The sequence below is a fragment of the Primulina tabacum genome, chromosome 10 (genome assembly GCF_025594145.1).
Source record: "Primulina tabacum isolate GXHZ01 chromosome 10, ASM2559414v2, whole genome shotgun sequence".
Classification (NCBI taxonomy): domain Eukaryota; kingdom Viridiplantae; phylum Streptophyta; class Magnoliopsida; order Lamiales; family Gesneriaceae; genus Primulina; species Primulina tabacum.
In genome coordinates this window covers 36,736,551-36,754,977 of record NC_134559.1, presented here as the reverse complement: position 1 = coordinate 36,754,977, position 18,427 = coordinate 36,736,551, and the positions used below count along the sequence as shown (strand labels likewise).

The 18,427-nt window shown below is 43.8% G+C and overlaps 19 non-coding genes and 2 pseudogenes across 19 annotated transcripts; all 21 read left to right on the top strand.

The window, feature by feature from the left end:
* Positions 1–620: 620 nt before the first annotated feature.
* Positions 621–739, top strand: LOC142514884 (5S ribosomal RNA). The gene has a single exon (XR_012810759.1). It is a non-coding gene; the product is annotated as a 5S ribosomal RNA (ribosomal RNA).
* Positions 740–1,421: 682 nt separating this feature from the next.
* On the top strand, positions 1,422–1,540 carry LOC142511622 (5S ribosomal RNA; annotated as a pseudogene).
* Positions 1,541–2,172: 632 nt separating this feature from the next.
* On the top strand, positions 2,173–2,293 carry LOC142506539 (5S ribosomal RNA). Its single transcript, XR_012804828.1, has one exon. It is a non-coding gene; the product is annotated as a 5S ribosomal RNA (ribosomal RNA).
* A 681-nt stretch (positions 2,294–2,974) lies between these two features.
* On the top strand, positions 2,975–3,098 carry LOC142506900 (5S ribosomal RNA). Its single transcript, XR_012805173.1, has one exon. It is a non-coding gene; the product is annotated as a 5S ribosomal RNA (ribosomal RNA).
* Positions 3,099–3,782: 684 nt separating this feature from the next.
* On the top strand, positions 3,783–3,901 carry LOC142506421 (5S ribosomal RNA). Its single transcript, XR_012804715.1, has one exon. It is a non-coding gene; the product is annotated as a 5S ribosomal RNA (ribosomal RNA).
* A 682-nt stretch (positions 3,902–4,583) lies between these two features.
* Positions 4,584–4,702, top strand: LOC142517085 (5S ribosomal RNA). Its single transcript, XR_012812845.1, has one exon. It is a non-coding gene; the product is annotated as a 5S ribosomal RNA (ribosomal RNA).
* Positions 4,703–5,385: 683 nt separating this feature from the next.
* Positions 5,386–5,504, top strand: LOC142508848 (5S ribosomal RNA). The gene has a single exon (XR_012807049.1). It is a non-coding gene; the product is annotated as a 5S ribosomal RNA (ribosomal RNA).
* A 1,472-nt stretch (positions 5,505–6,976) lies between these two features.
* Positions 6,977–7,095, top strand: LOC142513095 (5S ribosomal RNA). The gene has a single exon (XR_012809060.1). It is a non-coding gene; the product is annotated as a 5S ribosomal RNA (ribosomal RNA).
* A 683-nt stretch (positions 7,096–7,778) lies between these two features.
* LOC142510148 (5S ribosomal RNA) lies at positions 7,779–7,897 on the top strand. Its single transcript, XR_012808277.1, has one exon. It is a non-coding gene; the product is annotated as a 5S ribosomal RNA (ribosomal RNA).
* Positions 7,898–8,566: 669 nt separating this feature from the next.
* On the top strand, positions 8,567–8,684 carry LOC142507210 (5S ribosomal RNA). The gene has a single exon (XR_012805472.1). It is a non-coding gene; the product is annotated as a 5S ribosomal RNA (ribosomal RNA).
* A 1,200-nt stretch (positions 8,685–9,884) lies between these two features.
* On the top strand, positions 9,885–10,003 carry LOC142515958 (5S ribosomal RNA). Its single transcript, XR_012811777.1, has one exon. It is a non-coding gene; the product is annotated as a 5S ribosomal RNA (ribosomal RNA).
* A 685-nt stretch (positions 10,004–10,688) lies between these two features.
* On the top strand, positions 10,689–10,807 carry LOC142515957 (5S ribosomal RNA). Its single transcript, XR_012811776.1, has one exon. It is a non-coding gene; the product is annotated as a 5S ribosomal RNA (ribosomal RNA).
* A 685-nt stretch (positions 10,808–11,492) lies between these two features.
* LOC142515755 (5S ribosomal RNA) lies at positions 11,493–11,611 on the top strand. The gene has a single exon (XR_012811583.1). It is a non-coding gene; the product is annotated as a 5S ribosomal RNA (ribosomal RNA).
* Positions 11,612–12,292: 681 nt separating this feature from the next.
* On the top strand, positions 12,293–12,411 carry LOC142514496 (5S ribosomal RNA). The gene has a single exon (XR_012810386.1). It is a non-coding gene; the product is annotated as a 5S ribosomal RNA (ribosomal RNA).
* A 684-nt stretch (positions 12,412–13,095) lies between these two features.
* On the top strand, positions 13,096–13,214 carry LOC142517466 (5S ribosomal RNA). The gene has a single exon (XR_012813212.1). It is a non-coding gene; the product is annotated as a 5S ribosomal RNA (ribosomal RNA).
* A 683-nt stretch (positions 13,215–13,897) lies between these two features.
* LOC142511458 (5S ribosomal RNA) lies at positions 13,898–14,016 on the top strand (annotated as a pseudogene).
* A 681-nt stretch (positions 14,017–14,697) lies between these two features.
* LOC142515219 (5S ribosomal RNA) lies at positions 14,698–14,816 on the top strand. Its single transcript, XR_012811075.1, has one exon. It is a non-coding gene; the product is annotated as a 5S ribosomal RNA (ribosomal RNA).
* A 684-nt stretch (positions 14,817–15,500) lies between these two features.
* Positions 15,501–15,621, top strand: LOC142517299 (5S ribosomal RNA). The gene has a single exon (XR_012813053.1). It is a non-coding gene; the product is annotated as a 5S ribosomal RNA (ribosomal RNA).
* Positions 15,622–16,305: 684 nt separating this feature from the next.
* LOC142516580 (5S ribosomal RNA) lies at positions 16,306–16,423 on the top strand. The gene has a single exon (XR_012812367.1). It is a non-coding gene; the product is annotated as a 5S ribosomal RNA (ribosomal RNA).
* A 684-nt stretch (positions 16,424–17,107) lies between these two features.
* LOC142508750 (5S ribosomal RNA) lies at positions 17,108–17,228 on the top strand. The gene has a single exon (XR_012806953.1). It is a non-coding gene; the product is annotated as a 5S ribosomal RNA (ribosomal RNA).
* A 684-nt stretch (positions 17,229–17,912) lies between these two features.
* LOC142514667 (5S ribosomal RNA) lies at positions 17,913–18,031 on the top strand. The gene has a single exon (XR_012810551.1). It is a non-coding gene; the product is annotated as a 5S ribosomal RNA (ribosomal RNA).
* The last annotated feature ends 396 nt before the right edge of the window (positions 18,032–18,427 follow it).

Below are 18,427 nucleotides of genomic sequence, written 5' to 3'. Positions count from 1 at the left end.
ATCTGGATCAGGACCAGATAAGACATGTGAAATCAACGTAGCTCGGGCACTGCCGGATTGAGACAAAATTGTAGGCTAATTCGATTGTAAACATGCAAACGAACGAGTCTCATTACTCCGCAATGAGCTAGAGAGATTTTAGCCGAATTCCTTCTCTAACACCCTCTAATTTGCGATTTTCCGCTTCGTTTAAGCTTCCGTTTCCTCGAGAAATCTTTTTAGGAATTCCGAAATTCGATTCCGGTTCCATTTTATCGTATCCCAAGCATAATAATAGCTTTCATTCGCTACTTTTTTCTTCTTAATTTTTTTCTATTTTCTGGGAACATTTAGCGATTTTTGTTGTCGTGAGCCGGTTTTGTGCGGAAGGGTATGACGCATATTACTCCGGAGGCGGTTGACTCATTAAAAACAATTATTTTGACTGTTTTATCTATAATTTACGTAAACGGTCGCGAAACGAGGACTCCCCAGGGAGGTAACCCATCCTAGCTCTGCCATCGCGTCAGAACGCTTAACTTCATGGTTCTGATTGGGCGAGAGCAGTGCCGCGTGTTATACATCGCCGCCCGCTCCACACGTACTCGAGGGATATAAGAATAAACATCCCACTCAATGTCGGGTGCGATCATACCAGCACTAATGCACCGTATCCCATCAGAACTCCGAAGTTAAGTGTGCTTGGGCGAGAGCAGTACTAGGATGGGTGACCCCCTTGGAAGTCCTCGTGTTGCACCCTTTTTCGTGTTTTTCTATTTTTGATTACTTGTTGACAGATGATTTTCGGCTCAAATCATCTGAATCACGATCGGGACCAGATAAGACATGTGAAATCAACGTAGCTCGGGCACTGCCGGATTTGGACAAAATTGAAGCCTAATTTGATTGTAAACGGGGAAAACGAACGAGACTCATTACTCGGCAATGATCTGGCTAGATTTTAGACGAATTTCTTCTTTAAGACCCTCTAATTTGCATTTTTCCGCTTCTGTTAACCTTTCGTTTCCTCGAGAAATCCGCTTAGAAAGTCCGAAATTCGATTCCGGTTCCATTTTAGTGTATCCCAGTTATAATAATAGCTTTACATTCGCTATTTTCTTCTTCTTATTTTTTTCTATTTTCTGGGAACATTTAGCGATTTTTGTTGTCGTGAGCCGGTTCTGTGCGGAAGGGTATGATGCAGATTACTCCGGAGACGGTTAACTCATTAAAAACAATTATTTCGACTGTTTTAGCTATAATTTACGTAAACGGTCGCGACACGAGGACTTCCCAGGGAGGTCACCCATTCTTGCTCTGCCATCGCGCCAGAACGCTTAACTTCATGGTTCTGATTGGGCGAGAGCAGTGCCGCGTGTTGTCCATCGCCGCACGCTCTACACGTACTCGAGGGATATAAGAATAAACATCCACTCAACGTCGAGAGCGATCATACCAGCATTAATGCACCGGATCCCCTCAGAACTCCGAAGTTAAGCGAGCTTGGCCGAGAGCTGTACTAGGCTGGGTGCCCCCCTGGGATTTCCTCGTGTTGCACCCCTTTTCGTGTTTTTCTATTTTTGATTACTTGTTGACAGACGATTTTTGGCTCAAATCATCTGAATCTCGATCAGAACCAGATAAGACATGTGAAATCAACGTATCTCGGGCACTGCCGGATTTGGACAAAATTGTAGCCGAATTTGATTGTAAACGGACAAATGAACGAGACTCATTATTCCGCAATGAGCTTGCGAGATTTTAGCCGAATTCCTTCTCTCAGACCCTCTAATTTGCGATTTTCGGCTTCTGTTAAGCTTCCGCTTCCTCGAGAAATCCGCTTAGGAAGTCCGAACTTCGCAATTTTCTTCTTATAATTTTTTTTCAATTTTCTGGAAACATTTAGCTATTTTTGTTGTCGTGAGCCGGTTTTGTGCGGAAGGGTATGACGCAGATTACTCCGGAGATGGTTAACTCATTAAAAACAATTATTTCAACAGTTTTAGCGATAATTTACGTAAACGGTCGTGACACAAGGTCTTCCCAGGGAGGTCACCCATCCTAGCTCTGCCATCGCGCCAGAACGCTTAACTTCATGGTTATGATTGGGCGAGAGCAGTGCCGCGTGTTGTCCATCGCCGCCCGCTCCACACGTACTCGAGGGATATAAGAATAAACATCACACTCAATGTCGGGTGCGATCATACCAGCACTAATGCACCGGATCCCATCAGAACTCCGAAGTTAAGCGTGCTTGGGCGAAAGCGCAGTTCTAGGATGGGTGACCCCCGGGGAAGTCCTCGTGTTGCACCCCTTTTCTTGTTTTTCTATTTTTGATTACTTGTTGACAGACGATTTTCGGCTCAAATCATCTGAATCTTGATCGGCACCAGATAAGACATGTGAAATCAACGTAGCTCGGGCTCTGCCGGATTTGGACAAAATTGTAGCCTAATTTGATTGTAACGGGCAAACGAAAGAGACTCATTACTCTGCAATGAGCTGGCGAAATTTTAGCCGAATTTCTTCTCTAAGACCCTCTAATTTGCGATTTTCCGCTTCTGTTAAGCTTCCGTTTCCTCGAGAAATCCGCTTAGGAAGTCCGAAATTCGATTCCGGTTCCATTTTATCGTATCTCAAGCATAATACTAGCCTTACATTCGCTATTTTCTTCTTCTTCTTTTTTTCTATTTTCTGGGAACATTTAGCGATTTTTGTTATCGTAAGCCGGTTCTGTGCGGAAGGGTATGACGCAGATTACTCTGGAGACGGTTAACTCATTAAAAATAATTATTTCGACTATTTTATCCATAATTTACGTAAACGGTCGCGACACGAGGACTTCTCAGGGAGGTCACCCATCCTAGCTCTGCCATCGCGCCATAACGATTAACTTCATTGTTCTGATTGGGCGAGAGCAGTGCCGCTTGTTTTCCATCGCCGCCCTCTCCACACGTACTCGAGGTATATAATAATAAACATCCCAATCAATGTCGGGTGCGATCATACCTGCACTAATGCACCGGATCCCATCAGAACTCCGGAGTTAAGCGTGCTTGGGCGAGAGCAGTACTAGGATGGGTGACCCGACTCCCTGGGAAGTCCTTGTGTTGCACCCCTTTTCTTGTTTTTCTATTTTTGATTACTTGTTGACAGACGATTTTCGGCTCAAATCATCTGAATCTCGATCGACACCAGATAAGACATGTGAAATCAACGTAGCTCGGGCTCTGCCGGATTTGAACAAAATTGTAGGCTAATTTGATTGTAAACGGGCAAACGAACGAGACTCATTTCTCCGCAATGAGCAAGCGAGATTTTAGCTGAATTCCTTCTTTAAGACCCTCTAATTTGCGATTTTCCGCTTCTGTTAAGCTTCCAATTCCTCGAGAAATCCGTTTAGGAAGTCCGAAATTCGATTCCGGTTCCATTTTATCATATCCCAGGCATAATAATAGCTTACATTCGCTACTTTTTTCTTCTTATTTTTTTTTTCAATTTTCTGGGAACATTTATCGATTTTTGTTGTCGTGAGCCGGTTTTGTGCAGAAGGGTATGACGCAGATTACTCCGGAGATGGTTAACTCATTAAAAACAATTATTTCAACAGTTTTAGCGATAATTTATGTAAACGATCACGACACGAGGACTTTCCAGGGATGTCACCCATCCTAGCTCTGGCATCGCGCCATAACGTTTAACTTCATGGTTCTAATTAGGCGAGAGCAGTGCCGCGTGTTGTCCATCGCCGCCCGTGCCACACGTACTCGAGGGATATAAGAATAAACATCCCACTCAATGTCGGGTGCGATCATACCAGCAATAATGCACCGGATCCCATCAGAACTCCGAAGTTAAGCGAGCTTGGGCGACAGCAGTACTAGGATGGGTGACCCCCGGGGAAGTCCTCGTGTTGCACCCCTTTACATGTTTTTCTATTTTTTATTACTTGTTGACTGACGATTTTCGGCTCAAATCATCTGAATCTGTATCAGGACCAGAAAAGACATGTGAAATCAACGTAGCTCGGGCACTGCCGGATTGGGATAAAATTGTAGGATAATTCGATTGTAAACGGGCAAACGAACGAGTCTCATTACTCCGCAATGAGCATGAGAGATTTTAGCCGAATTCCTTCTCTAAGACCCTCTAATTTGCGATTTTCCGCTTCGGTTAAGCTTCCGTTTCCTCGAGAAATCTTTTTAGGAATTCCGAAATTCGATTCCAGTTCCATTTTATCGTATCCCAGACATAATAATAGCTTTCATTCGCTACTTTTTTCTTCTTAATTTTTTTCTATTTTCTGGGAACATTTAGCGATTTTTGTTATCGTAAGCCGGTTCTGTGCGGAAGGGTATGACGCAGATTACTCCGGAGATGGTTAACTCATTAAAAACAATTATTTCAACAATTTTAGCGATAATTTATGTAAACGGTCACGACACGAGGACTTTCCAGGGAGGTCACCCATCCTAGCTCTGGCATCACGTCAGAACGCTTAACTTCATGGTTCTGATTAGGCGAGAGCAGTGCCGCGTGTTTTCCATCGCCGCCCGCGCCACACGTACTCGAGGGATATAAGAATAAACATCCCACTCAATGTCGGGTGCGATCATACCAGCACTAATGCTCCGGATCCCATCAAAACTCCGAAGTTAAGCGTGCTTGGGCGACAGCAGTACTAGGATGGGTGACCCCCGGGGAAGTCCTCGTGTTGCACCCCTTTTCTTGTTTTTCTATTTTTGATTACTTGTTGACAGACGATTTTCGGCTCAAATCATCTGAATCTTGATCGGCACCAGATAAGACATGTGAAATCAACGTAGCTCGGGCTCTGCCGGATTTTGACAAAATTGTATCCTATTTTGATTGTAAACGGGCAAACGAACGAGACTCATTACTCTGCAATGAGCAGGCGAGATTTTAGCCGAATTCCTTCTTTAAGAACCTCTGATTTGCGATTTTCTGCTTCTGTTAAGCTTCCGTTTCTTCGAGAAATCCGTTTAGGAAGTCCGAAATTCGATTTCGATTCCATTTTATCGTATCCGAGGCATAATAATAGCTTTACATTCGCTATTTTCTTCTTCTTATTTTTTTTCAATTTTCTGGGAACATTTATCGATTTTTGTTGTCGTGAGCCGGTTCTGTGCGGAAGGGTATGACGCAGATTACTCCGGAAATGGTTTACTCATTAAAAACAAGTATTTTTACTGTTTTAGCTATAATTTACTTAAAAGTTCGCGACACGAGAACTTTCCGGGGAGGTCACCCATCCTAGCTCTGGCATCTCGCCAGAACGCTTAACTTCATGGTTCTGATTGGGCGAGAGCAGTGCCGCGTGATGTCCATCGCCGCCCGCGCAACACGTACTCGAGGGATATAAGAATAAACATCCCACTCAATGTCGGGTGCGATCATACCAGAACTAATGCACCGGATCCCATCAGAACTCCAAAGTTAAGCGTGCTTGTGCGAGAACTGTACTAGGATGGGTGACCCTCTGGGCAGTCCCCGTGTTGCACCCCTTTTCGTGTTTTTCTATTTTTGATTACTTGTTGACAGACGATTTTCGGCTCAAATCATCTGAATCTGGATCAGGACCAGATATGACATGTGAAATCAACGTAGCTCGGTCACTGCCGCATTTGGACATAATTGTATCCTAATTTGATTGTAAACGGGCAAACGAACGAGACTCATTACTCCGCAATGAGCTGGAGAGATTTTAGCCGAATTCCTTCTCTAAGACCCTCTAATTTGCGAATTTCCGCTTCTGTTAAGCTTGCGTTTCCTCGAGAAATCCATTTAGAAAGTCCGAAATTCGATTCTGGTTTCATTTTATCGTATCCCAGGCATAATAATAGCTTTACATTCGCTATTTTCTTCTTCTTATTTTTTTTCTATTTTCTGTGAACATTTAGCGATTTTTGTTGTCATGAGCCGGTTCTGTGCGGAAGGGTATGACGCAGATTACTCCGGAGACGGTTGAATCATTAAAAACAATTATTTCGACTGTTTTAGCTATAATTTACGTAAACGGTCGCGACACGAGGGTTTCCCAGGGAGGTCACCCATCCTAGCTCTGCCATCGCGCCAGAACGCTTAACTTCATGGTTCTGATTGGACGAGAGCAGTGCCGCGTGTTGTCCATCGCCGCCAGCTCCACACGTACTCGAGGGATATAATAATAAACATCCCACACAATGTCGGGTGCGATCATACCAGGACTAATGCACCGGATCCAATCAGAACTCCGAACTTAAGCGTGCTAGGATGGGTGACCGCCTGGGAAGTCCTCGTTCTGCACCCCTTTTCGTGTTTTTCTATTTTTGATTACTTGTTGACAGATGATTTTCGGCTCAAATAATCTGAATCACGATCGGGACCAGATAAGACATGTGAAATCAACGTAGCTCGGGCAGTGCCGGATTTGGACAAAATTGAAGCCTAATTTGATTGTAAACGGGAAAACGAACGAGACTTATTACTCCGCAAGGAGCTGGCGAGATTTTAGTCGAATTCCTTCTCTGAGACCCTCTAATTTGCGATTTTCCGCTTCTGTTAAGCTTCCATTTCCTCGAGAAATCCGCTTAGGAAGTTCTAAATTAGATTTCTGTTCCATTTTATCGTATTCCAGGCATAATAATAGCTTTACATTTGCTATTTTCTTCTTTTCTAAATTTTTTTTTCTATTTTCTGGGAACATTTAGCGATTTTTGTTGTCTTGAGCAGTTTCTGTGCGGAAGGGTATGACGCATTTTACTCCGGAGACGGTTGACTCATTAAAAACAATTATTTTGACTGTTTTATCCATAATTTACGTAAACGGTAGCGACACGAGGACTTCCCAGGGAGGTCACCCATCCTAGCTCTGCCATCGCGCCAGAACGCTTAACTTCATGGTTCTGATTGGGCGAGAGCAGTGCCGCGTGTTGTACATCGCCGCCCGCTCCACACGTACTCGAGAGATATAAGAATAAACATCCCACTCAACGTCGGGTGCGATCATACCAGCACTAATGCACCGGATCCCATCAGAATTCCGAAGTTAAGCGTGCTTGGGCGAGAGCAGTACTAGGATGGGTGACCCCCTTGGAAGTCCTCGTGTTGCACCCCTTATAGTGTTTTTCTATTTTGGATTACTTGTTGACAGATGATTTTTGGCTCAAATCATCTGAATCACGATCGGGACCAGATAAGACATGTGAAATCAACGTAGCTCGGGCACTGCCGGATTTGGACAAAATTGTTGGCTAATTTGATTGTAAACGGGCAAACGAACGAGACTCATTACTCCGCAATGAGCTGGCGAGATTTTAGCCGAATTCTTTTTCTAAGACCCTCTAATTTGCGATTTCCCGGTTCTGTTAAGCTTCTGTTTCCTCGAAAAATCCGCTTAGGAAGTCCGAAATTCGATTCCGGTTCCATTTTATCGTATCCCAGGTATAATAATAGCTTTACATTCGCTATTTTTTCTTCTTATTTTTTTTCTATTTTCTGGGAACATTTAGCGATTTTTGTTGTCGTGAGCGGGGTTCTGTGCGGAAGGCTATGATGCAGATTACTCCGGAGACGGTTAACTCATTAAAAACAATTATTTCGACTGTTTTAGCTATAATTTACGTAAACGGTCGCGACACGAGGACTTCCCAGGGAGGTCACCCATCCTAGCTCTGCCATCGCCCCAGAACGCTTAACTTCATGGTTCTGATTGGGCGAGAGCAGTGCCGCGTGTTGTCCATCGCCGCCCGCTCTACACGTACTCGAGGGATATAAGAATAAACATCCCACTAAATGTCGAGAGCGATCATACCGGCACTAATGCACCGGATCCCATCAGAACTGCGAAGTTAAGCGTGCTTGGGCGAGACCAGTACTAGGATGGGCGACCCCCTGTGAAGTCCTCGTGTTCCACCTCTTTTCGTGTTTTTCTATTTTTGATTATTTGTTGATAGACGATTTTCGGCTGAAATCATCTAAATCTCGATCGGGACTAGATAAGACATGTGAAATCAACGAAGCTCGGGCACTGCCGGATTTGGACAAAATTGTTGGCTAATTTGATTGTAAACGGGCAAACGAACGAGACTCATTACTCCGCAGTAAACTGCCATGATTTTAGCCGAATTGTTTCTCTAAGACCCTCTAATTTGCGATTTTCCGCTTCTGTTTCCTCGAGAAATCCGCTTAGGAAGTCCGAAATTCGATTCTGGTTCCATTTTATCGTATCACAGGCATAATAATAGCTTTACATTCGCTATTTTCTTCTTCTAATTTTTTTTCTATTTTTTGAGAACATTTAGCGATTTTTGTTGTCTTGAGCACGTTCTGCGCGGAAGGGTGACGCATATTACTCCGGAGACGGTTAACTCATTAAAAAAATTATTTCGACAGTTTCATCCATAATTTACGTAAACGGTCGCGATACGACGACTTCCCTGGGAGGTCACCCATCCTAGCTCTTGCATTTCACCAGAACACTTAGCTTCATGGTTCTTATTGGGCGAGAACAGTGCCGCGTGTTGTCCATCGCCGCCCGCTCCACACGTACTCGAGGGATATAAGAATAAACATCCCACTCAATGTCGGGTATGATCATACCAGCACTAATGCATCGGATCCCATCAGAACTCCGAAGTTAAGCGTGCTTGGGCGAGAGCAGTACTAGGATGGGCGACCCCCTTGGAAGTCCTGTGTTGCACCCTTTTCGTGTTTTTCTATTTTTGATTACTTGTTGACTGATGATTTTCGGCTCAAATCATCTGAATCACGATCGTGACCAGATAAGACATGTGAAATCAACGTAGCTCGGGCACTGCCGGATTTGGACAAAATTGAAGCCTAATTTGATTGTAAACGGGAAAACGAACGAGACTTATTACTCTGCAATGAGCTGGCAAGATTTTGGCCGAATTCCATCTCTAAGACCCTCTTATTTGCGATTTTCCGCTTATGTTAAGCTTCCGTTTCCTCAAGAAATCCGCTTAGGAAGTCCGAAATTCGATTCCGATTCCATTTTATCGTATCACAGGCATAATAATAGCTTTACATTCGCTATTTTCTTCTTCTAATTTTTTTTTTCTATTTTCTGGGAACAATTATCGATTTTTGTTGTCGTGAACCGGTTCTGTGCGGAAGGATATGACGCAGATTACTCCGGAGATGGTTAACTCATTAAAAACAATTATTTCGACTGTTTTATCCATAATTTACGTAAACGGTCGTGACACGAAGACTTTCCAGGAAGGTCACCCATCCTAGCTCTGCCATCGCGCCAGAACGCTTAACTTCATGGTTATGATTGGGCGAGAGCAGTGCTGCGTGTTGTCCATCGTCGTCCGCGCCACACGTACTCGAGAGATACAAGAAGAAACATCCCACTTAATGTTGGGAGCGATCATACCAGCACTAATACACCGGATCCCATCAGAACTCCGAAGTTGAGCGTGCTTGGGCGAGTGCAGTACTAGTGTTACACCTCTTTTCGTGTTTTTCTATTTTTTATTAACTTGTAATAGACGATTTTTGGCTCAAATCTTCTGAATCTCGATCGGACCAGATAAGATATGTGAAATCAACGTAGCCCGGGCACTGCCGGATTTGGACAAAATTGTAGCCTAATTTGATTGTAAACGGGCAAACGAACGTTACTCATTACTCCGCAATGAGCTGGCGAGATTTTAGCCGAATTCCTACTCTAAGACCCTATAATTTGCGATTTTCCGCTTCTGTTAAGCTTCCGTTTCCTCGAGAAATCCGCTTAGGAAGTCCGAAATTCGATTCCGATTCGCCAGAACGCTTAACTTCATGGTTCTGATTGGGCGAGAGCAGTGCCGCGTGTTGTCCATCGATGCCCGCTCCACACGTACTCGAGGGATATAAGAATATACATCCCACTCAATGTCGGGTGCGATCATACCAGCACTAATGCACCGAATCCCATCGGAACTCCGAAGTTAAGCGTGCTTGGGCGAGAGCAGTACTAGGATGGGTGACCCCCTTGGAAGTCCTCGTGTTGCACCTGTTTTCGTGTTTTTCTATTTTTGATTACTTGTTGACAGATGATTTTTGGCTCAAATCATCTGATTCACGATCTAGACCAGATAAGACATGTGAAATCAACGTAGCTCGGGCACTGCCGGATTCGGACAAAATTGAAGCCTAATTTGATTGTAAACGGGAAAACGAACGAGACTCATTACTCTGCAATGAGCTGGCGAGATTTTAGCCGAATTATTTCTCTAAGACCCTCTTATTTGTGATTTTCCGCTTCTGTTAAGCTTCCGTTTCCTCGGGAAATCCGCTTAGGAAGTCCGAAATTCGATTCCGGTTCCATTTTATCGTATCACAGGCATAATAATAGCTTTACGTTCGCTATTTTCTTCTTCTAACTTTTTTTTCTATTTTCTGGGAAAATTTACCGATTTTTTGTTGTCTTGAGCAAGTTCTGTGCGGAAGGGTATGACACATATTACTCCGGAGACGGTTAACTCATTAAAAACAATTATTTCGACTGTTTTATCCATAATTTACGTAAACGGTCGTCACACGAGGACTTTCCAGGGAGGTCACCCATCCTAGCTCTGCCATCGCGCCAGAACGCTTAACTTCATGGTTCTGATTGGGCGAGAGCAGTGCCGCGTGTTGTCCATCGCCGTCCGCGCCACACGTACTCGAGGGATATAAGGATAAACATCCCACTCAATGTCGGGTGCGATCATACCAGCACTAATGCACCGAATCCCATCGGAACTCCGAAGTTAAGCGTGCTTGGGCGAGAGCAGTACTAGGATGGGTGACCCCCTTGGAAGTCCTCGTGTTGCACCTGTTTTCGTGTTTTTCTATTTTTGATTACTTGTTGACAGATGATTTTTGGCTCAAATCATCTGAATCACGATCTAGACCAGATAAGACATGTGAAATCATCGTAGCTCGGGCACTGCCGGATTTGGACAAAATTGAAGCCTAATTTGATTGTAAACGGGAAAACGAACGAGACTCATTACTCTGCAATGAGCTGGCGAGATTTTAGCCGAATTATTTCTCTAAGACCCTCTTATTTGTGATTTTCCGCTTCTGTTAAGCTTCCGTTTCCTCGGGAAATCCGCTTAGGAAGTCCGAAATTCGATTCCGGTTCCATTTTATCGTATCACAGGCATAATAATAGCTTTACGTTCGCTATTTTCTTCTTCTAATTTTTTTTTCTATTTTCTGGGAAAATTTATTGATTTTTTGTTGTCTTGAGCAAGTTCTGTGCGGAAGGGTATGACACATATTACTCCGGAGACGGTTAACTCATTAAAAACAATTATTTCGACTGTTTTATCCATAATTTACGTAAACGGTCGTCACACGAGGACTTTCCAGGGAGGTCACCCATCCTAGCTCTGCCATCGCGGCAGAACGCTTAACTTCATGGTTCTGATTGGGCGAGAGCAGTGCCGCGTGTTGTCCATCGCCGTCCGCGCCACACGTACTTGAGGGATATAAGGATAAACATCCCACTTAACATCGGGAGCGATCATACCAGCACTAATGCACCGGATCCCATCAGAACTCCGAAGTTAAGCATGCTTGGGCGAGTGAAATACTAGGATGGGTGACCCCCTAGGAAGTCCTCGTGTTGCACCCCTTTTCGTGTTTTTCTATTTTTGATTACCTGTTGAAGACGATTTTCGGCTCAAATCATCTAAATCTCGATCGGGACCAGATAAGACATGTGAAATCAACGTAGCTCGGGCACTGTCGGATTTGGACAAAATTATAGACTAATTTGATTGTAAACGGGCAAACGAACGATACTCATTACTCCGCAATGAGCTGGCGAGATTTTAGCCAAATTTCTTCTATAAGACCCTCTAATTTGCGATTTTCCACTTCTGCTAAACTTCCGTTTCCTCGAGAAATCCGCTTAGAAATTCCGAAATTCGATTCCGGTTTCATTTTATCGTATCCCAAGTATAATAATAGCTTTATTTCGCTATTTTCTTCTTCTTATTTTTTTTTCTATTTTCTGAGAACATTTAGCGATTTTTGTTGTCTTGAGCCGGTTCTGTGCGGAAGGGTATGACGCTAATTACTTCGGAGACGTTAAATCATTATAAACAATTATTTCTACTGTTTTAGCCATAATTTACGTAAACGGTCGCGACACAAGGACTTCCCAGGGAGGTCACCCATCCAAGCTCAGCCATCGCACCAGAACGCTTAACTTCATGGTTCTAATTGGGCGAGAACAGTGCCGCGTGTTGTCCATCGATGCCCGCTCCACACGTACTCGGGGGATATAAGAATATACATCCCACTCAATGTCGGGTGCGATCATACCAGCACTAATGCACCGAATCCCATCGGAACTCCGAAGTTAAGCGTGCTTGGGCGAGAGCAGTACTAGGATGGGTGACCCCCTTGGAAGTCCTCGTGTTGCACCCTTTTTCGTGTTTTTCTATTTTTGATTACTTGTTGACAGATGATTTTCGGCTCAAATCATCTGAATCACGATCTAGACCAGATAAGACATGTGAAATCAACGTAGCTCGGGCACTGCCGGATTTGGACAAAATTGAAGCCTAATTTGATTGTAAACGGGAAAACGAACGAGACTCATTACTCTGCAATGAGCTGACGAGATTTTAGCCGAATTCTTTCTTTAAGACCCTCTTATTTGCGATTTTCCGCTTCTGTTAAGCTTCCGTTTCCTCGGGAAATCCGCTTAGGAAGTCCGAAATTCGATTCCGGTTCCATTTTATCGTATCACAGGCATAATAATAGCTTTACATTTGCTATTTTCTTTTTCTAATTTTTTTTTCTATTTTCTGGGAAAATTTACCAATTTTTGTTGTCTTAAGCAAGTTCTGTGCGGAAGGGTATGACACATATTACTCCGGAGACGGTTAACTCATTAAAAACAATTATTTCGACTGTTTTATCCATAATTTACGTAAACGGTCGTGACACGAGGACTTTCCAGGGAGGTCACCCATCCTAGCTCTGCCATCGCGCCAGAACGCTTAACTTCATGGTTCTGATTGGGCGAGAGCACTGCCGCGTATTTTCCATCGCCGCCCGCGCCACACGTACTCGAGGGATATAAGGATAAACATCCCACTTAACGTCGGGAGCGATCATACCAGCACTAATGCACCGGATCCCATCAGAACTCCAAAGTTAAGCATGCTTGGGCGAGTGCAATACTAGGATGGGTGACCCCCTGTGAAGTCCTCGTGTTGCACCCCTTTTCGTGTTTTTCTATTTTTGATTACATGTTCACAGACGATTTTCGGCTCAAATCATCTGAATCACGATCGGGACCAGATAAGACATGTGAAATCAACGTAGCTTGGGCACTGCCGGATTTGGACAAAATTGTAGACTAATTTGATTGTAAACGGGCAAACGAACGATACTCATTACTCCGCAATGAGCTGGCGAGATTTTAGCCAAATTTCTTCTATAAGACCCTCTAATTTGCGATTTTCCGCTTCTGTTAAACTTCCGTTTCCTCGAGAAATCCGCTTAGAAAGTCCGAAATTCGATTCCGGTTTCATTTTATCGTATCCCAGGTATAATAATTGCTTTACATTCGTTATTTCCTTCTTCTTATTTTTTTTCTATTTTCTGGGAACATTTATCGATTTTTGTTGTCGTGAGCCGGTTCTATGCGGAAGGGTATGATGCAGATTACACCGGAGACGGTTAACTCATTAAAAATAATTATTTCGACTGTTTTATCTATAATTTACGTAAACGGTCGCGACACGAGGTCTTCCCAGGGAGGTCACCCATCCTACCTCTGCCATCGCGCCAGAACGCTTAACTTCATGGTTATGATTGGGCGAGAGCAGTGCCGCGTGTTGTCCATCGCCGCCCGCTCCACACGTACTCGAGAGATATAAGAATAAACATCCCACTCAATGTCTGGTGCGATCATACCATCACTAATGTACCGGATCCCATTAGAACTCCGAAGTTAAACGTGCTTGGGTGAGAGCAGTATTAGGATGGGTGACCCCCTGGGAAGTCCTCGTGTTTAACCCCTTTTCGTGTTTTTCTATTTTTGATTACTTGTTGACAGACGATTTTCGGCTCAAATCATCTGAATCTCGATCGAGACCAGATAAGACATGTGAAATGAAAGTAGCTCGGGCAATGCCGGATTTGGAAGAAATTGTAGGCTAATTTGATTGTAAACAGGCAAACGGACGAGACTCATTACTACGCAATGAGCTGACGAGATTTTAGCCGAATTCCTTCTTTAAGACCCTCTAATTTGCGATTTACTGCTTCTGTTAAGCTTTCGTTTCCTCGAGAAATCCGCTTAGGAAGTTTGAAATTCGATTCCGGTTCCATTTTATCGTATCCCAAACATAATAATTGCTTTACATTCGTTATTTCCTTCTTCTTATTTTTTTTCTATTTTCTGGGAACATTTATCGATTTTTGTTGTCGTGAGCCGGTTCTGTGCGGAAGGGTATGACGCAGATTACTCCGGAGACGGTTAACTCATTAAAAACAATTATTTCGACTGTTTTATCTATAATTTACGTAAACGGTCGCGACACGAGGTCTTCCCAGGGAGGTCACCCATCCTACCTCTGCCATCGCACCAGAACGCTTAACTTCATGGTTATGATTGGGCGAGAGCAGTGCCGCGTGTTGTCAATCGCCGCCCGCTCCACACGTACTCGAGGGATATAAGAATAAACATCCACTCAATGTCGGTGCGATCATACCAGCACTAATGCACTGGATCCCATCAGAACTCCGAAGTTAAGCGTGCTTGGGCGAGAACAGTACTAGGATGGGTGACCCCCTGGGAAGTCCTCATGTTGCACCCCTTTTCGTGTTTTTCTATTTCTGATTACTTGTTGACAGAAGAGTTTCCGCTCAATTCATCTGAATCTCGATCGGGACCAGATAAGACATGTGAAATGAAAGTAGCTCGGGCACTGCCGGATTTGGACAAAATTGTAGGCTAGTTTGATTTTAAACGCGCAAACGGACGAGACTCATTACTACGCAATGAGCTGACGAAATTTTAGCCGAATTTCTTCTCTAAGACCCTCTAATTTGCGATTTACCGCTTCTGTTAAGCTTTCGTTTCCTCGAGAAATCCGCTTAGGAAGTTCGAAATTCGATTCTGGTTCCATTTTATCGTATCCCAAGAATAATAATAGCTTTACATTCGTTATTTCCTTCTTCTTATTTTTTTTTCTATTTTCTGGGAACATTTATCGATTTTTGTTGTCGTGAGCCGGTTCTGTGCGGAAGGGTATGATGCAGATTACACCGGAGACGGTTAACTCATTAAAAACAATTATTTCGACTGTTTTATCCATAATTTACGTAAACGGTCGCGACACGAGGTCTTCCCAGGGAGGTCACCCATCCTACCTCTGCCATCGCACCAGAACGCTTAACTTCATGGTTATGATTGGGCGAGAGCAGTGCCGCGTGTTGTCAATCGCCGCCCGCTCCACACGTACTCGAGGGATATAAGAATAAACATCCCACTCAATGTCGGGTGCGATCATACCAGCACTAATGCACCGGATCCCATCAGAACTACGAAGTTAAGCGTGCTTGGGCGAAAGCGCAGTACTAGGATGGGTGACCCCCTGGGAAGTCCTCGTGTTGCACCCCTTTTCGTGTTTTTCTATTTCTGATTACTTGTTGACAGACGATTTTCGGCTCAAATCATCTGAATCTCGATCGGGACCAGATAAGACATGTGAAATGAAAGTAGCTCGGGCACTGCCGGATTTGGACAAAATTGTAGGCTAGTTTGATTGTAAACGCGCAAACGGACGAGACTCATTACTACGCAATGAGCTGACGAAATTTTAGCCGAATTTCTTCTCTAAGACCCTCTAATTTGCGATTTACCGCTTCTGTTAAGCTTTCGTTTCCTCGAGAAATCCGCTTAGGAAGTTCGAAATTCGATTCTGGTTCCATTTTATCGTATCCCAGGCATAATAATAGCTTTACATTCGTTATTTCCTTCTTCTTATTTTTTCTTCTATTTTCTGGGAACATTTATCAATTTTTGTTGTCGTGAGCCGATTCTGTGCGGAAGCGTATGACGCAGATTACTCCGGAGACGGTTAACTCATTAAAAACAATTATTTCGACTGTTTTATGTATAATTTACGTAAACAGTCGCGACACGAGGTCTTCCCAGGAAGGTCACCCATCCTACCTCTGCCATCGCGCCAGAACGCTTAACTTCATGGTTATGATTGGGCGAGAGCAGTGCCGCGTGTTGTCCATCGCCGCCCGCTCCACACGTACTCGAGGGATATAAGAATAAACATCCCACTCAATGTTGGGTGCGATCATACCAGCACTAATGCACCGGATCCATCAGAACTCCGAAGGTAAGCGTGCTTGGGCGAGAGCAGTACTAGGATGGGTGACCCCCTGGGAAGTCCTCGTGTTGCACCACTTTTCGTGTTTTTCTATTTTTGATTACTTGTTGACAGACGATTTTCGGCTCAAATAAACTGAATCTCGATCGGGACCAGATAAGACAGGTGAAATGAAAGTAGCTCGGGCACTGTCGGATTTGGACAAAATTGTAGGCTAATTTGATTGTAAACGGGCAAACAGACGAAACTCATTACTACGCAATGAGCTGACGAGATTTTAGACGAATTCCTTCTCTAAGACCCTCTAATTTGCGATTTACCGCTTCTGTTAAGCTTTCCTTTCCTCGAGAAATCCGCTTAGAAAGTTCGAAATTCGATTCTGGTTCCATTTTATCGTATCCCAAGAATAATAATAGCTTTACATTCGTTATTTCCTTCTTCCTATTTTTTTTTCTATTTTCTGGGAACATTTATCGATTTTTGTTGTCGTGAGCCGGTTCTGTGCGGAAGGGTATGACGCAGATTACTCCGGAGACGGTTAACTCATTAAAAACAATTATTTCGACTGTTTTATCTATAATTTACGTAAACGGTCGCGACACGAGGTCTTCCCAGGGAGGTCACCCATCCTACCTCTGCCATCGCGCCAGAACGCTTAACTTCATGGTTATGATTGGACGATAGCAGTGCCGCGTGTTGTCCATCGCCGCCTGCTCCACACGTACTCGAGGGATATAAGAATAAACATCCCACTCAATGTCGGGTGCGATCATACAAGCACTAATGCACCGGATCCCATCAGAACTACGAAGTTAAGCGTGCTTGGGCGAAAGCGCAGTACTAGGATGGGTGACCCCCTGGGAAGTCCTCGTGTTGCACCCCTTTTCGTGTTTTTCTATTTCTGATTACTTGTTGACAGACGATTTTCGGCTCAAATCATCTGAATCTCGATCGAGACCAGATAAGACATGTGAAATGAAAGTAGCTCGGGCACTGGCGGATTTGGACAAAATTGTAGGCTAATTTGATTTTAAACGGGCAACCGGACGAGACTCATTACTACGCAATGAGCTGGCGAGAATTTAGCCGAATTCCTTTTCTAAGACCCTCTAATTTGCGATTTACCGCTTCTGTTAAGCTTTCGTTTCCTCGAGAAATTCGCTTAGGAAGTTCGAAATTCGATTCCGGTTCCATTTTATCGTATCCCAAGCATAATAATTGCTTTACATTTGTTATTTCCTTCTTCTTATTTTTTTTTCTATTTTCTGGGAACATTTATCGATTTTTGTTGTCGTGAGCCGGTTCTGTGCGGAAGGGTATGACGCAGATTACTCCGGAGACGGTTAACTCATTAAAAAAAATTATTTCGACTGTTTTATCTATAATTTACTTAAACGGTCGCGATACGAGGTCTTCCCAGGGAGGTCACCCATCCTACCTCTGCCATCGCGCCAGAACGCTTAACTTCATGGTTATGATTGGGCGAGAGCAGTGCCGCGTGTTGTCCATCGCCGCCCGCTCCACAAGTACTCGAGAGATATAAGAATAAACATCCCACTCGATGTCGGGTGCGATCATACCAGCACTAATGAACCGGATCCCATCAGAACTCCGAAGTTAAGCGTGCTTGGGTAAGAGCAGTACTAGGATGGGTGACCCCCTGGGAAGTCCTCGTGTTGCACCCCTTTTCGTTCTATTTCTGACTACTTGTTGGCAGAAGAATTTCGGCTCAAATCATCTGAATCTCGATCGGGACCAGATAAGACATGTGAAATGAAAGTATAGCTCGGGCACTGCCGGATTTGGACAAAATTATAGGCTAATTTGATTGTAAACGGGCAAACGGACGAGACTCATTACTACGCAATGAGCTGACGAGATTTTAGCCGAGTTCCTTCTTTAAGACCCTCTAATTTGCGATTTACCGCTTCTGTTAAGCTTTCGTTTCCTCGAGAATTCCGCTTAGAAAGTTTGAAATTCGATTCCGGTTCCATTTTATCGTATCCCAAACATAATATTGCTTTACATTCGTTATTTCCTTCTTCTTATTTTTTTGTATTTTCTGGGAACATTTATCGATT